At 49.8% G+C, this 12,887-nt stretch overlaps 1 protein-coding gene across 2 annotated transcripts in view; it reads left to right on the top strand.

Annotated features, from left to right (window-relative positions):
* Positions 1-803: 803 nt before the first annotated feature.
* The window catches only part of CCND3 (cyclin D3), an 89,564-nt gene continuing 77,480 nt past the window's right edge, over positions 804-12,887 (top strand). The window contains exon 1 of one of the 2 annotated variants that reach the window (XM_070046700.1): positions 804-1,011. The gene's annotated coding sequence lies outside the window, so the exon portion shown is untranslated. The remainder of the gene's footprint in view (positions 1,012-12,887) is intronic. The other variant, XM_030870760.3, reaches the window with a different exon arrangement.

Here is a 12,887-nt window from a genome sequence, read left to right as displayed (position 1 = left end):
TGATTCTTCTGAGCGGGAAATTTGAGGAAACCTTGTTTTGTGCCGGCGGCCCCTCAGCCCACTTGGAACTAGATCCCAACAGCCACCCAATCCAGGTGTTCCAACGCATCCCACTGCCTTCTCGCCGTGTATTAATCCGTAGGTATTTGCCGGGCGAGCCGGGAAGCGCCGGCGGCAAGAGGCTGTCCCTTGCCCGCCTTATTCCCAGGCCGTTGCGTCAACGTGGTGCATGTGGTTTTCTGCGGTTCACTCGCGGGTCAGCCTCTCCGGATGGGAGTCCTTCGTGCACCACGCCTCATTCGTCTCCGTTTGCGGGTGTCTGGCAGGACGCAGAAGCTGGGTTTGAATCCCAGCACTCGGCAGCTGTGGGATTTCGGGCACATTACCTAATCTCACTGTGCCTCGGTTTCGTCTTTTGCGAAACTGGGATGGGATGGATAGCAGGGGGTAAAATGAGCTAATACACTCAAAGGGTCTATCACTGTGCAGACGGAGAGTAAGAGGTCAAGAAGCAGCGCCTAATGTTATTTATTTCCTGAGAGGCGAGTGGATGAGTGGAAAACGCTCACAGGCAGATGTCTGGAAAACTGCGCCGCGCCTGCCCGCGGGGCGCACCTGCGGCTGGGGGGCACCCCCGCCCCTCACCGGGGGAACGTGCAGCGGGATGTGCGGGCTGGGGTCGCTGCGCAGGCTGAGCCGCCGGGAGGAGTCGGGGCCCAAACCTTAGCTGAGCGGAGCACCCAGCCCCTTTGTCTCCCCCGCCCCCTCTTCCCCACTTCCTGCCCAGCTTTAAACTCGGGATTGGCGGCGCGGCGGCGACTTTGTAAACACGCCGCGCCTGCGGCGGTGGAAACTAGTTCTGTTTGGGCGCCTGGGGGAGGGGTGCACGCCCCTCGCCGTGGCTGGAGGTGGCGACCCCCTCCCCATGTCCCCAAAGACAGAAGCGAGAGGCGGCGGGAGAGAGTGTGTGCAGCCACAGTCGGTGCTCCGGGGGGCTCACCTGCCGAGGAGGTAGGCTCGAGGGCTGGAGAAGCCAAGACAGATGGGTGTCAGCGTCTGCCCTCTTCGCTGGGGCCTCCAAGCTGAGGCTGGACACCTGGGCGGGGGGTCTGAGGTGGGGGGGTTAAGGAGGTCATGGTGTCCTCATCACCTCCCGGTTGTCTCTCAAAGCTCGGGTCAGTTTCTTTCTGAGTTGCACGTGGCTGAAGGGCGGGGAAGCCCCCCAAAGCCTTGAGCTTTCTCTGTGTCTGCACAGCCACCCTCCAAGCTGATCTGGAAGCCCAGTGACCTCACTGGGCTGTCTGTTGTCATTCTTCATACCTCAGAGATGGGGTGGGAGGCGGAAGGAGGGCAGAAGACGTGTGGGCAGGGAGCCTTGGGGTCATCCTGCCAGCCAGGGCCGAGGGAGGAGGCCAGAGGACAGGACTGGAAAGAGGGACCTCTCAGTGGCGGTCCCTCTGGTGTCTGATGGGTACGCAATTGACGGCCTTACCCTCTTCTGTGTCTTTTAATGTGTCAACAAGAGGAGTAACTGAAGAAATTGGTTGCTGTTACTGAGGGAGCCTTAATGTATTCATGTGCAAACATTGACTGAGCACCTACTGTGTGTGGGATTGGATGGGATGCTGAGCGTGCAGTGATGTTATTCATCCACAGTGATCTCCCCTGAGTCATAGAACAACAGAGACGAAGTGTCCCGTTGGGGTGGCTGGGAAGGCTTCAGAGAGAAGAGGACATTTGAGTTGGTTCTGAATGATGAATAGTCACCAGGCAGAGAAGTGGGGGGAAGTCTTTGTGGGAACTTACTCATTCTGCAGAGCTGGACTGACCCTGACTGTGGTGTTGGGAGTTGGGAAACAATAGGGACCCAGAAACAGCTCTTGCTCTCTTTAACCCACTGTCTAGACCTGAAGAAGAGATAAGAATGAACTGGATGAATTCAGGGAAAGGCATGTTTCTGGGCTGGTCCCCAAGACCCCAGAAATTCCCAGCTAGCTGCAGCTGGGAGAGTCTACCCCAGGGTGATGGAACAGTCATACAATCCTGGGGCACCACCCCCCATCCCTGGTTGCTAGGACTGTTTCTTCTAACAAATCTTTGCTCTCTGCCCCCCCACCTCAATTCTCTTTGGAACTAGACATGAGTGAAAAGAACTGGATCTACCATTGCTTTCCTGAAGATTCTTCTGCTCTTTCAATTCCCAGGCTCATTTGAGAGATGGCTGACACGGTGAATTCTTTCACCACCTGTTTGCTGTGGCTGCACTGTCTGCACAGGCTAAATATTGGGGATATAATGGCAAACAAGTCAGAGCTTCTGCTCCCCTGGAATTTAGGAGCAAAAGCATATCTGAGAATTCCAGCAGGATCCGTCCTTGAGACCATGATGTCCATGATCCCAAGTGTCTTTTCTTTCCCATTTCCTTCCTTCAAAGGTTCAGAATACTAGCTAAGGCTTATATAGCACTGTCAGGTACTCTTCTAAATGTTTTAGGTGTAATGTCTCATTTAATCCTCCTAACAGTTCTATGAGGTAAGCACTAGGCTTATCTCCATCTTATAGATGAGGAAACTCAGGCATGGAGGAGATAATTTTCCTAAAGAGGACAGGGTTGGGATTTAAACCCGGGTCACTTGACTTGGGAGACCCTGTTCTTAACCATTTGGCTAGCCTGCCTCCTTGACTGACCACATGGAATGTGCCCTTGAGCCAGGGGCTTAGGAGTTTCCAAAAGGGAGGCTATGGTCCTGTGTCTCGGGAGATACAGAGGAGAGCAATCTGTTAGCTGAGTGTGGGCACTGGTGCTGTTTACAGGGAGCCCCAGCAGGCCTGGAGTTGTGGAGACTACACAGAGCTGGTATCCTTTCCTAATGGCCGTGTGTGTGTGTGTGTGTGTGTGTGTGTGTGTGTGTGTGTGTTACCAAGGTTTCATGCAAGAAAGATGCATGGAGGTGATGTGCCAGAATCTGGGGAGATGGGAAACCAAGATATCTCTTTTGCTGGGAATCTTTAAGAGCAGAGACCCTCATATTCTAGATTCCAAGGGGAACAATCCAGCTTTGTAGCTGAAAAAGGAAGATGGTCAGGGAGTAGAAGCAATCTTAAGATGCACACCTTACTTCCTCACAGCTGTTGCATCCCAAAGCTGCATCCACGCATCTGACCCCATCCCTCCAGGCAGACTGGGACTTGCCCATGATGCCAGCCGGGCCACAGGGCAGAGGTTCCATGGATTCCAGCCATTTTTCCACTACTTTTCTGAAACTCTGGATTTCTCACATTAGCCCTCTAAACAGATCTGGGGAGGCCCAGAGGCTGTCCTTCTCTGCCTGCAGTCAAACTACCTCTAGCCTCTGCCTTTGAGGGAGGGGTGTGGGTTGGGGGGATGGGTGTTGATGCTGGGAGTTGAGGGTAGAGGGCGGCCACACCGATATCACTGGTAAGCAGGATGTGAAGGTCAGAACTATGTGGACCTCTAGGCCACTCCTCTACACGGACACCCTCCTTCCTTCTCATCATAGGGTGGGGTGCGATGGAAGCCTCAGCAAGCCCCAGCCCCCTGCCCCAGGCGCTGTTCTCTAGGTTGAGAACAGGTTGTACTCTTGAGAAACCACAAGAGGAAGTTTAGGGAGGGCTGGGGGTGGGGAAAGTTCTGGGGCCCCTGCCAAGTTTCCCTTTCTCTGCTGAGCTGGAGGTGTGTTTATTTTGGTGTGTTTTTCTTGCCTTCAAAGACATTTAAATTTTAAACCCTCTGAGTGTCAAAGAACTGTCAAGGCCCGCCCGTGTTTATGCGTGTGTGTGTGTGTGTGTGTGTGTTTATGTGTGGGTCGGTGAGGGTGTGGAGGTGGTCAGACACCCCTGGAAATGGGATTGCAACAAGGTACTCATTTGTTGGATTTCACCTGGGATTTGTGCTAGATGGGAAAGGCTAACTCCACAAAGTCTTCTTTTCTCCTCTCTGCCCTTTCACCTTACTCTTCCCCAAAGCGCTCCCTACAGCCCCAAACACGAGAAAAATGTGTTTATAATGGCCACGTAGGAGCTGAATGATGTTGCCAGGAGCTGTCCTAAGTGTTCTACCTGCCTTATCTCATTTGATATTCACCGTAACTCCAGGTAGTAAATGCCTCTATTCCCAATTTATAGATGAGGAAACTGAAGCTCAGAAAGGCTTAGAAGCTTGCCTGAGGTCACACAGCTAGTAAGTGGCAGAGCCCAGATTTGAACACTGGTCTATCTGACTTCAGAGGCTGTGCTCTTGACATCTATTTAATTCTCAAATTAGAGCATCAACTTCCCCAACATATCAGACCCTGCACAATAGGAGGTTGAGATCCAAAGATGTTTTAAAATGGTGCTACTAGTGTGTGTGGGGAGTGGTTTGGGTATAGAATTGGAAGAGAGATTCTCTGGAAGTTAATGTATTAAAAAAAGATACCCAAGGGAAAGGAAGATGTAGTGGGTGAAAGGTTAAGGCCAAACTGGAATTTTGAAGCAAATGGGGAGAAGATTTGGGAGGGATACTGTAGCTGTGTTCAAACATTTGAAAGGTCGCCTTTGGTAGCCCCCAATTAGGGGACTGGTGGAGACAGATTTCCAAAAAACATAAGCACTTTCTAACAAATAATTGCCTAATCCCCTTCTGCAGAAGTGAATTCCTCATCTAGGGGAGTCTAGAGCACTTGCCTGGGAGGGGCTTCTGTGAACAAGTAAGGCCTCAGAGCCCCTTCCACCTCTAAGCCTCCCATGTGATTATTGACCAGCTTCCCTCCCCATCTGTCCACCAGGTGGAGCTGTTGCCCAGTGTGTGGCTCCAGGGCTGCTGGATGGGGTGAAGAGCGCCACCTGGTCCTTCAGCCACCAGCTGGTTTCCTGGGGCCTATCCCCCACCCCTTCCTCAGCAATCTACACGCCAGGGGCCAGAGAGCCACTTTTGACCCAGCACAGCCCCTGTAAAATGCGCTCTCAGGTTTCCTCTGGGCTCAGGCCAGAACAAGCAGGCCTCCGCCCCTGGGGCAGTCTCCCTTCCCTAGGTCAAGGGTTCCCCTCCCTCCCTTCCTTCGCTTCCCCCTCCTTGACCTTCCTTTGCTCTGAAATAGAAGGATCCGTGTCAGGAGCAGAGGGTAAGACCCGCAGCCCTCATGGGCATGGCCTTTCCTAGCATTCGAGGGCATGACACCCATGTCATGTCATCTCTTTTAAGATACTTGAAAGCCGCACCTCTCGGAAACTATTTGCCCTCAGCGGCCTGACCAGTTCTCCCACCCTGCTTAAACAACCCCAGGACAGCCACTCCTAAGGAGAGACAGCAGGGGCCTAGACGTTGTCCCTAGGAAGGAGGGGCAGCAGAGGGCTTGCCTGGTACCTCGTTTGTTGACTCAGATCTGCTTGCTGTTCTCTGCCCCCCTCCAACCCTCACCGCCCCTTAGAAAGGCCCAGGGCCATTGGGGCCCCAGGGGCACAGCAGGCAGGGTTCTGCGTGTGCGAGGACAGAGAGTGCAGTTCCAAGCCCTGTGGCCAGAGGGCGCCATAGAGGCCAGGCCCAGAGAGCAAGGCCATAACCAGCATGTTTCAAGCACTTAGGAACTCACTACCCACCACCCGCCAAAAACAACCCTGTCAGGCAAGAGGCCCGTTTTATAGAAGAGCAAACCAAGGCACCGAGGGTTAAGCAGGTGGCTTCCATGTACACAGAAGGACAGTGGCCGAACTGGAAGTCTGACGTGGCCATTTGGCTGTAAAGTTTGTACACATGACCACTAATCCGTGCTTTCTCTCATGGAGTGGCTCAGAGGGCCTGTGCTCTGTGCAGAAACCACCCAGGTTTGAGTCCTAGCTTGGCTTCTTCCTGGCTGTGTGAAACTCGGTTTCCTTACCTGTCAAGTGGGTGTAGCTGTAGTCCCTACCTCACTGGCTCGTTGTGAGGATTAATCGTACTGATATTCGTCGAGTGCTTCCAATATGCCAGCTGTGATCTTTTTTCACTGTAGAATTTTTTTTTTTCTTTTTTTTTTTTGGCTGCACCGTGTGGCTTGTGGGATCTTAGTTCCCTGACCAGGGATTGAACCCGTACCCTCGGCAATGAAAGCGTGGAGTCCCAACCATTGGACTCTGCCAGGGAATTCCCTTGCCAGGTGTGAAATTTTTGTGTCCTCACAGCAGCTCTGTGAGAGAGGTACTATCATTAGGTCTCTACAGACAAGGAAGCTGAGGCACAGAGTGGATACACAGGGTAAGGAGCCGAGGCTTCAGGGCCCACGCTCTGCACCAGGCTTAGGAGTTAATACACTCAAAGCCCTGCCAAGTGTCAAACAGGTCATAGACCCTTATATGTGATACCTCTGTCGCCATCATATCACCATCACGATCATCTCGCAAACTGAGCTCCCGGGGCTGGGCATGGAGGGCTATCCAAAAACAAGGGGGCAGCCCTGGTTTCTTTCCTCACCATCCCACCAATGACTTCATCTCATCCTCTTTTCTAGAATAAAAATCAACCCACCAGTTCTGGCCTGTGGTCAGACAACTGGACAGAATAGTTGAAATTGGGACAGAAACTCCCAGTTCTGTCCCCAGTGCCGTCTGCTGCAGCTCGTCCTGCCTTCTGTTCTCTGTTCTCTTCCCTCCAGGCTGCGTCTCCTGGCCCCTCCTCTGGGGGCCCCGAGCTCTGGGAAAGGAAGCCGGAGCAGGGCCTCTGACAGATGCAGACCTTGGGCTCCAACTTGGGCTCCAGCTGGAGGTGTTAGAGGCTGTGGGAGGAGGAGAGGACTGGCCAGGGGACGGGAGGATGGGGCACAGAAGGCCCCGAGGCTGCCTTCCCCTGTCTGTCCTTCACAGACTCTCCTTCCTGAGCTCTGGTTTATTAAGCTCACTCTGCTGGGTGCTGAGGAATCAGCTTGGAATAAGACGCCGGGGAGGATTTACTCTTCTCTGGCAAGTGGATATCACAAGCTGTCTTTGGATTATGGAGGGGAAGAGTGCTGTTTCCTCCCAACACCAGGCCTCTGAGAGTCAGGGCTGCTTTTTCCTTTCCTTCCAGCCCTATTCCCTTTTCTCTAAGCAGTATCTACTACAGAACCACAAACTTGGAGACTGTTCAGAGGTGGAATCTATTTTCATCCCAGTGAGTAAGGATCTTGGGGTTACAAACTCTCAGATGTACTGGATGGCTGAGCGTAGGCCAGGATGTAGAACATTTGAGTAGTTTTCCCAGGCCCTCTCTCTTTTTCTTTCCAGTCAGCTGGTACCTGCTGGTCTTAGGGGCAGCCACCACCTTTTCTTAGAATTCTACCTTTAGGACCAGGCTGAGTTTTTCCTCTTGGGTCTCTTGGTCTCCAAGTCTTTTTCTGCCCGGGGCCCAGCCTCTTGGGTTCTAACTCAAAACTCTTCCCAACCATTGGACATGAGCTTGGTGCTTCCTGGGTGGTCCTCAAAAGTCTTGCATCTCCCCTGCTTCTCCTCTATCGCAGCTTCTAGGAGTCATTTTTGGTATTCCTTGTAGGAATCTATTGTGTGGATTTTCTCCGAACCCTCATTTCTTCACAGGCAGGTGGCAGTGAAGACGTTGGGGGTAATAAGCTCATATGTTTGCACAGTACTTCCATGTGCCGGTGACTGTGGAAGGTGCCTGCGTGTAATATATACCATGTGTAAATCAGTTTATAATAACTATGCATATTTATTAACTCACTTCTCATTTACTCCTCACGAGAATCCTCCGAGGTTTCCTCACTTTGCAGATGGAGAAACTGAGGCAAAGAGGTCAAGTAACTTGCCCAGGGTCATACAGCCAGTGTTGAGAGCCCAGTGCTGAAAGAACCCTGACTGGAGTCAGACTTTTCATGCGCACTCTGTGTGTGTGTATGTGTGTGCGCGTGCACTTAGGAGTGCCCACCCACCAGGGGGAGTGTGAGGGGACCCCAAGTTCCCTGTTGAGATGTCCTGAACACAGCATCAGGACCGGGGAGAGCAGGCTGGTAGGCCCCCGAACTGCCTGTGTGTGACAGTGTGTTTGTGTATGATCTGCACATCTGTGTGGAGGTGTGATGGTGTGGATACGCATCCCCCAGGCAAGCCCGGGGCCGCCTCTATCCCTCAGTGCTCCTGGCTGGAGCTGCAGGCTTGTCTCCTAAGCCAATCAAGACGGCAGGGAAGGAGCAAGGAGGGCCCTGCCCTGCCCCAGCAGGCAGGTCAGGTGTTGCACACTACCCAGGAAGCAGGAGTGGGTGGTGGCGATGTGAGCTTTGCTAGGTGGGGCTGGGGCCCTGACCTTTCTGGGGCACCCTGGATGAATCAGCCCGACCACAGCTGCCTTAACTGCAACATGGTGCAAACAAGCTTTTCCTCCAGCTCCCTCCCCTCCCCCCTCCATGCTCATTTTCCTTTCCTTTCTTTCCTTGGCAGGGGTGTGCCACCAGGACAGTGGCTGCGGGCACACCTCTGGAGTTGGTGGTTAAGCTGGGTCCTGGTGCTGGGCCTGCAACCTTTACCTTCTAGATACTCCATCCCAAAACGGGCAGCAGCTCCAGCCCGGGGTGGAGGCCACACACCCTGCCCAGAGGACAGGACTGTGTAGGACTCGTGAGTTCACCCACCTGGCATATCCCTCCAACAACATCTATAAGCCCCAGAGGTCTTGTCCATTCCTCATTTACAGTAGAGCCACATTTTATGCTGTGTTGAGTTCACAGTCAGTGTAAAAACAAAATACATGTCAACATTACTATTTAAGTCTCCTTAAACTGCTCCTAAAACACAGTATGCATGGCTTGGGCATTCTCTCCCATCTCTAAGGATCTCCAGCACAGCCAGTTTTCATTGGGACAGGTGGCAGAGTCTTTGGTGGAAGATTATGCTGAGCTTGGGGAAGGGCCCACATTGTATGAACAATACGTGAGTTTCTGAGGCTGGTTCGTATCTCCTCCAGGAGATAGTACTGGATTTGTGGTAGTTAAATGTGCACATTTAGGAATTCAGTATGCATTCGCTTATGGGCTCTTATGGGCTCCCTGGGTTGCGAGAAAGGTTTGAGTGACAGTACTGTGGGAATCTGGAGGAAGGAGCGGTTGCTTGTGGATGGAACCAGGAATTTCTCCTCAGAGATGCCATTTTTACTTATTTAATGGCCGAGTTGTGTCTTCGTTGCTGCACGTGGGCTTTCTCTAGTTGTGGCGAGCAGGGGCTACTCTTCGTTGCGGTGCGGTGGCTTCTCTTGTTATGGAGCACCGGCTCTAGGGTACGTGGGCTTCAGGAGTTGCGGTGCGTGGGCTCAGTAGTTGTGGCTTGCGGACTCTAGAGCGCAGGCTCAGTAGTTGTGGCACACGGGCTCAGTTGCTCCGCGGCATGTGGGATCTTCCCAGACCAGGGATCGAACCTATGTCCCCTGCATTGTTAGGCGGATTCTTTTTTTTTTTTTTGCAGTACGCGGGCCTCTCACCGTTGTGGCCTCTCCCGTTGCGGAGCACAGGCTCCGGACGCGCAGGCTCAGCGGCCATGGCTCACAGGCCCAGCCGCTCTGCGGCATGTGGGATCTTCCCGGACCGGGGCACCCCCAGGGAAGCCCCTGGCAAGCGGATTCTTAACCACTGCGCCACCAGGAAAGTCCTGGAGGTGACATTTGAGAAAATGAAAAAGGAGTGGATTTGATGGGAGAATATTCAGGAGCAATTTTAAATGGTGGTTGCTTTTGCATCTTTTTACTTTTCTGAATATCTGAGGGTTTGGTTTTTTACTGAAAGCCATCGTATAGATGTAATCATTCTTCTATTCTTAATTCTATGGCAATTATTTGGCTTATTTATTCTGGGTTTTTTTTTTTTTTTGGCTGTGCTGCATGGCTTGTGGGATCTTAGCTCCCCAACCAGGGATTGAACCCGTGCCCCCTGCAGTGGAAGCGTGGAGTCTTAACCACTGGAACGCCAGGGATTTCCCTAGGTTTATTTCTTCTTTATATTACTATTATTCTAAAATAACTAGCGGCTGCTTCTATAATCACTATTATTTCTATAAGAATAATTATTCTTGGGCTTCCCCGGTGGCGCAGTGGTTGAGGGTCCGCCTGCCGATGCAGGGGACGCGGGTTCGTGCCCTGGTCCGGGAAGATCCCACATGCCGCGGAGCGGCTGGGCCCGTGAGCCATGGCCGCTGAGCCTGCGCGTCCGGAGCCTGTGCTCCGCAACGGGAGAGGCCACAACAGTGAGAGGCCCGCGGACCGCAAAAAAAAAGAATAATTATTCTTCATATGACCACTTTTTGTTTCTTTAATGGTTTAAAATCGCCAGCAACACACTGGGGCAGGGAAGTAAAACATGAGAAAGGGGAGAGGGCAGGGGCATTTCAGAGACCCTGTGTCTGCTTTAACTGACATGTTAGATCACAGGCAGTAGTTCTCAAACTTTCTAGTCTCAGGAACACTTTACATCCTTAAAAATTATTGAGGATCCCAAAGAGCTTTTACTTTTCAAAGTTGTAGCTATTGACATTTGATTTCTAATAAAAATATGTTAAATGAGAAATTTTAAACATATTTATTAATTCCTTTAAAGTAACAATAAAATAATCATTGCATGTTAACACAGCAGCATATATTTTATAAGATAATAACTATATTTTCCAAAAAAAGAAAAGAAAATTGAAGTGTGGCCTTGTTTTACATTTTTCACAAATCTCTTTAATGCTTGACCTAATAGAAGACAGCTGGATTCTCCTATCTGCTTCTACTTCAGTCTGTTGCAATATGTTGTTTTGGTCAATTTATATGAAGAAAATCGGGCCTCACACAGATAGGTGATTGGGAAGAGAGGACCTTGTGGACCTGTTCCAGGGGCATAGTGGGACATGGAGCTGGAAAGAAATTTCGGGGCGATGGTGGAGGAGCCAAATCAACAGTGTTGGGTTGGGGAGTTTGGATTTATTTAGGAGGTAGTGGGAGCCATTGAAGACTTTTGAGCAAAGAAGCGACACGATCAGAACTGATTTCTAGGGCAGTAGGCAAGAGTCTACATAAAATAAAAAAGATTGAAACTAGGGTGACGCAGTAGAAATGGAAACAAGGGGGCGATTTGGCAAAATATTTTGAAAGTAGAAGCAACAGAACTTAGTAATTATTTGGTAGGAAGGTATGAAGAGTCATCCGCCCTGTGAAATGGCCCTGCCCCTCCCCTGTTAGCTACCATGTGTACTTCTAAGATGAAGTATGTTGCCGTGTATTGCAGTTTACTGCTAGCTCGCCTTCTCTCCTACTGGGCTACAGGAGGTGGTGAGTAAATGAATGGAGGCGAATTCAAGGACTACCCCAGGATATTTCAGCCTGCGGGGCTGGCAGAATATTGGTGCTATTAAGAGAAATTTAAAGACCAAGAGGAAAAGATGTCCGTTATCATTAAGTATCATCAAGTAAAGGGTGGGAGGAGATGTCAGGCTATTAATAGAGAGAAAATAGTGGGTGGACCTTGAAATATACTGTTCTCTTGGCAAAGAAGTCCATTTTCCTAGGTACTAAAGATTTGGGGAGAAATATAAAAAACATCTAGGACAGATTGGTCTTGATTGTTCTTTATTTGCAAGTAACTCAAGTTCAATTAGGGCAGTGTTTTTCAAAATTAGAAATGTCTTCATTTTAACCTATTTCATACGATTGCACACAAACACACATGCGTAAAACAAGTTTCATTCACTAAGCAATACTTCCCCTCACTCCAGAGGATGTACTTTTTGATATTTTCTTTTTTATTCTGTTGTTTCATTTTTTTTAAATGCTGGTCAAGATTAGCTTTATGACTTCATGACCCAGTAAAGCATCCTGACTTGCAATTTGAAAAACGCTAAGTTGGCCAAGTATCAGTATTTTCAAGGTTCTGTTAGCAACACAAACAGATTGTCCAATGTAAGGCAAAGGGAATTTATTGGAAGAAGGTTGGGAACCCATAGACTCACCAGAAAGGCTGGAAAACTGGAAATGAGCAGAAAATGACAAAGTGCCTGAGGGCTGGGCAGAAGGACGGACAGCATGGTGGGAATGGACGGGCCGGCCGCTCCAGTTTCTGAGCTGCAGGTCAGGCGGGCTGGCTCCTGGATTTGCACTAGGGGAGAGGTAACCTCCTGAAAGGAAGTGACAGTGCTGTTGGAAAGGGGACCGTGTATTTAGCAGCCAAAAAAGAATAGTCTACAAAAGGGAGCACGACTTAGGCACATAAAAAGATACCTAACAGTGAGTGGTGGCCCTACACGATGGTAGACCTAAATGGCTGTGTTCTTGCCTGTTGGTGACCTTGCCATGTGGTAAATTCTCCCTTCAGAAAGCAGTTTGGCTAAAGGTATCAAATCAAATGCTTCCAGAATATTCTGACCCTCTGCTTTAGAAATCCTACTTTCCAGGCTCTATCCTAATTTAAGTAATTCTAAATGTAGGAAAAAATTTTGTCCATGATGATTTTCATCAGGGTGTTATTATGTACAGTGACAAAAAATTGGAACAACTTAAATGCCTCCCAATAGAGCATGGTTAAGCAAGGTATACTATATCCAGTAAATGGAATATTAGGTGGCCATTAAAAACGTCCAATTGCAAAAACATGTGGCATCACAGAAATTACCTATATGTTAATGTTAAGGAAAAAAATCAGGATGCAAAAGCATACATACAATACATTTACAACTGTATGTTTTACACACATACACACATATACACACATAGAGAAAAGACTGGAAGAAAATATACCAAAATGTGAACAGCAGTTGTTTTTTGAGGGCAGTAGAACTATGGGTGATTTCTTTTCTACTTTTTCCCCTTTTCTAAATGTTCCAGTTCTGCAATAACAAGAGAAATGCAAAAAAAGTCATGAGTTGTGTTTCCATAAGTATATAGAAAATCAGTCTTATTATTTTCA

The sequence above is a fragment of the Globicephala melas genome, chromosome 11 (genome assembly GCF_963455315.2).
Source record: "Globicephala melas chromosome 11, mGloMel1.2, whole genome shotgun sequence".
Classification (NCBI taxonomy): Eukaryota; Metazoa; Chordata; class Mammalia; order Artiodactyla; family Delphinidae; genus Globicephala; species Globicephala melas.
Note: the sequence above shows the minus strand (reverse complement) of the source record. Positions and strands in the feature narration are given on the sequence as shown.